We start from the raw sequence: 4885 nt of genomic DNA, 5'->3' as shown, positions 1-4885 counted from the left end.
GCTTTTGTTTTTCACAATCCAAAAACTCAAAAAGATTTTTTTTTACGTTTTGTAAAGTACCGTAACAAAAAAAAAAGGAAAAAAAGCTAAAAGAAAAAAAAGTTTTGTTTGCCTTTTCTACTTGTCAAAAAACAAAAAAATACCAAAAAGATTTTTTCCTTCATAGTTGGTGGTGTCAGTCTTAGCTGAAAATTCAAAAGTTTTTTTGTTTGTCTTTGAAAGTGTCCCTTAAGTTAGGACCAATTTATTAGTAAATCGTTAATTGTCCAATCTGATGAACTACGCATACCTGATTTCCTTCCTTTGGGTTGGGATACGTAGGCAACCCTCGGTGGGTCCGGTAATTTTTTTTTTGTGTGTTGGCCTTTGTCTTAGTATTAGCCTAGGTCACTCGCTCCGTAATCTAGAGTTTTTTTCCAAGTAGACTGATTTCGCTCAGTACTTCTGTTCGGCAAATTGGAGTCATGGATGTGGTCTGTCCCATCGACATATGTTTGCGTCAAAAATCCCGAGGGTTGGGAATCTTCTATTCCTGTCGAATTTTTGAGATAACGTCTTATGTGTTATTACAGGATGGATTTGTCCACCAAGTCTAGAGTTCTGATGGTTGTCAAGGTGCCCAAAAAGTTAATCAAATGGTGGGATATGTTTAACTATGTTGATCAGCAGAAACTGGTTAAAATATTAGGTGATCTTACGGAACTTCTGCATGCTACCCCTTGTCCAGATTTAATAGAGGCTTTGTTGACCTTTTGGGATCCGAGTGGTTTGGTATTCAAGTTTGGGGAATGTGAAATGACTCCTACTTTGGCGCAAAAATCCGGTTTGTTGCATTTGCCCTATATCGAGAAGGATATGATCCGAGCACGAAATCATACTGGCATGAGATTTTTGCAGTCTTGTGGTTTAAAAAGTAAGGGTATCCGTTTGGGTTGTTTAAGTGATTCGTGGGTTTCCTTAGATTTTTTGTTCGCTAGATTCGGACCCTCGGAAGGTTTTGATTGCTTTTGGGATGAATTTCATGTGACTAAGGAGAAGTGGGAGAGAAAGCGTCTTGAAGTCTTCACCCTCGCTTTGCTAGGTACTTTAGTGTTTCCACTAGAAGAAAGACGTATTAATACCCGTTTGCAATCTGTAGTGATGGCCCTATTTCATAAGGGTCAAAACGACAAGGGCATTAATCGAAAGGGAAGGTTCACTCTCATACTCATGATCTTAATAGAAATATGTAAGGCTTTAACCGAAGTGAAGGGGGGAAGGGGATTTTTCGAGGACAGTAACCTGATATTGTAGTTATGGATGATAGAGCATTTGCATACACCTTCTTTAGTTAGACCAGACGTGTTAGATCGTTGTATTCCCAATCGAGTGAAAGCCATGGATTCCAGGTTGCGTTTGGACAAATTTTCGCTACCCGTGAGAGTCGAGGCTTGGATTGAATTTTTTGAATCAAGAACTGGGGATAACATTTTGTGGACTTATCTGTGGCTTCGACCAAAAATAGTATTGTTGGGTTGTCAGACGCAGCTCCCTTTAGTTATGTTAGGGCTCAATTGCACCAGACCATACAGTCCTTCTAGGGTAATGCGCCAGTTGGGTAGGCTGCAGGACATGCCACCAGCAGTGGATCTTCTGAAGGATGTTGAGTACTTCAAGGACCAAGTCTTAGGTGAGAGCAAGTACGAGCAGTTTTGGAAGCATGCGACAAAGCTAGGCGTGGACACACTCAAAGAAAGTTTGGACAATCCGGGGTACACTCAGGGATATGAGGTCTGGCTTCAATCTATCCCTCGGGGTATCAGTCAACCCTTACCAGCGCAGCTTAGAGGGAGAATACATGAAGAATGCATAGTAGACGATCATCAGGATGAAAGTGTAGGGTCCAAAGTGGAAACACTGAGAGTGCAGTTAGCAGATTTGTTTAAGACAGTAAAAAGGTGTCAGAATAATCTTTCCAAGTGCACTCCTCATGAAGCAGGACTACGGGCCCGAAGCTTCTTCCCCGGTATCAGGGTGTCTTTACAGGATATGCTACAAAGTTTAAACGGGAGAAAGAGAACTTCAGAGGCAGGTCCATATCAACTAGAGTCATCACGCAGAGCACCAGTCAGAAAGAGCACTTCTTATCTTTATTGAGTTTGAGTCTTTTATGTGTCTGTCACTGTAGGGTGGTGTCGGTTTTAAGTCGAAGTCAAGTTGTTTTGGTATTAGAGTCTTTATTAGTAATTTCACCTATGTCGTCTTAGGGGTCTATAATGTTGTTTCGTATTTGTTGTTTAGTTTTAAAGTGGTCCCAAACTTTTGTACGTTTTGTTGTTTTCTTTCTTCAAAATGTTATGATGCTACGTCTTTCCTTGGTTTGCTTATTGTTGTTTTCGAAAAAAAAAATATATAAAAAAATGTTTATGCACATGTTGCCCGAACTACGCAAGATCTGGTTCATGTACAACATAATACGTAGGCAACCTACTTTTGGGTTCGATCTAATCATTTTGTTTTGTTATTTTTCATTATTCTTCCTCTTTTAAAGAAAAACAAGTCATAAAGAATGATAAAATAAAGGTAGATAACGAGAGAAAAGAAAAGAGCAGAGATTGATACGAAAAAAAAGAGAAGGGAAAAAAAAAGAGAGGGAAAGAAAAATAATAATAAGTGTAGATAGAAAATAGTGTAGACAAAAATCAGGATGATGTTAAAATGACCTCGCTACCCTCAAAAGCTGGTAGAAATAAACATGAATTTAGGACAATTTTGCCAATGTGATTCCCATGTTTGTTGTGTGCCCTAATCCTAACGGATGTCGTCTTTGATGAGCATGTTCTTCGAGATAACAGTGGTAGGTTTGCAGCACTTTGGCTAGTCACCCATACTTCACCAGATCCAAAGCAAAGCAAAGCTCGCCATGGCTAGCAGGGAGATTGAAAATTCGCTCATTGACCCGGATCAGGATCATAGGGAAGAAAGTTCTGAACATAATGATGAGGTAGTAAGGCTCAGGCAACAATTGATAGATTTGCACCGGGCATGGGCCAGCGGAATGCCTCCTCCTCCACTCCCTGAAGATTTTAAGAATGTCTCTAATTGCCCACCGCTCTCTCAGGCGCAATTTTCTGCTCCTACTGAGTCACCTGAGCACGCGCCAGGCTTCACTTCGTGACATTATTATCCTGGCAGTTCTGGTATGCCCTTGGCATCTCCCCAATCAAGACCCGCTGCTCAGCCAGTGCCACCAATCACACCGGTATTCGTGGCTCCGCCACCACATGAAATTCCCATATATGTTGCGCGTCCCACAATGAGGCTTCCCAGGTCTGCCAGTGAGCCAGCACTGAAGATTTCAGATGGTCAGTATTATGCCCCGGAGCCTACTTTGCAAATGAATGAACCATATGGGTACACTCAGCCGCCTGTATTTCCATTTGATACGGAGAAACCTGTCGCAACAGAGGAACAGGATATCATAGCCCGAAAACTGAAGAGTTTAGAGCAGGCTATGAGAAATCTGCAAGGAATCGGAGATTATAGGAGTGTTTCTTATAAATATCTTTGCATATTTCCAGACATCAACTTTCCCCCCGGTTTTAAGATGCCTAAGTTCGAGAAGTATGCAGGACACGGTGATCCCGTGGCACACTTAAGACATTATTACAACCAGTTGAGAGCTGCAGAAGGAAAGAAAGAATTGCTCATGGCCTTCTTTGGCGAGAGTCTTTCAGATCTGGCCTCAGAATGGTTTATCGATCGAGATATCGATAAATGGAACAACTGGGATGATTTGGCTTCTGAATTTGTTCAACATTTTCAGTGCAACATCGACTTGATTCCAAACGAAAAATCACTGGTCAATATGAAGAAAAAGAGCACTGAAGTTTTTAGAGAATACGCGATAAGGTGGCGTGAACAGGCCGCTAGGGTAAAGCCTCCAATGAAAGAAAGTAAGTTGGTAGAAGTTTTCATTCAGGCGCAGGATGAGACCTATTTTCAACATTTACTTCTGACAATGGGAAAGTCTTTTATGGAAATCCTCAAAATGGGGGAGATGATAGAGGATGGAATTAAGACCGGCCGAATAGTGAGTTTTGCCGTATTAAAAGCCACCACACAAGCGATTCAAGGTGGATCTGGGATATTTGGAGGTAGAAAAAAGAAAGAGGATGTGGCGACTGTCATTGCTGGAACCCATTCCTATCCTAAAAGACCACCTCGCCCCTATTTCCAATCCCAAGCCCAAGTCTACACCCAAGCTCCATATATTCTCCCCACCATTACTACCCTCCACAAAACCCTTTATATTCCATTCCACCACCTCCGTACCCAGTATATAGCGCGCAGCCATATGCCCAAACCCCTTCTTACCCACAATGGCTTGCGCAAGCTCCACAAAATCGTCCATTCGCTCCACCAAATTATCAAAACCCCTCCAGACCCAGTTTTCAGCCTAGGCCCGAGTATAAAAGGAGAAGGCGGTCAAAAATCAATTCACACCTCTTGGGGAGTCATATGCTAGCTTGTTTGATAGGTTGAGAAAGTTGAAGGTTTTAAGCCCAATTCAAGGGATGCTTTCAAATCCACCGTCGAGGAATCTCGATTATTCTTTAAGGTGTGCGTACTGTTCTGATATACCAGGCCATGATATCAATAAATGCTGGTATTTAAAGAAAGCTGTCCAAGATTTAATAGACACAAATCAGATGCTGGTCCAGGCCCCGGAGGGTCCAAACATTAACCAGAATCCGCTGCCAACCCATGCTGAAGCCAATATGCTAGAATTGATATATGACGGGAAAGAGTCTTCGAGGGACTATAAGCCTATTGTCAAGATACAGACCACTGAAGAGAAATCGGTGAATGTAGCTGAGTCTTTGAAAGCAATGTCATTGAACCG

This window comes from Capsicum annuum, chromosome 4, assembly GCF_002878395.1.
Source record: "Capsicum annuum cultivar UCD-10X-F1 chromosome 4, UCD10Xv1.1, whole genome shotgun sequence".
NCBI lineage: Eukaryota > Viridiplantae > Streptophyta > Magnoliopsida > Solanales > Solanaceae > Capsicum > Capsicum annuum.
Note: the sequence above shows the minus strand (reverse complement) of the source record.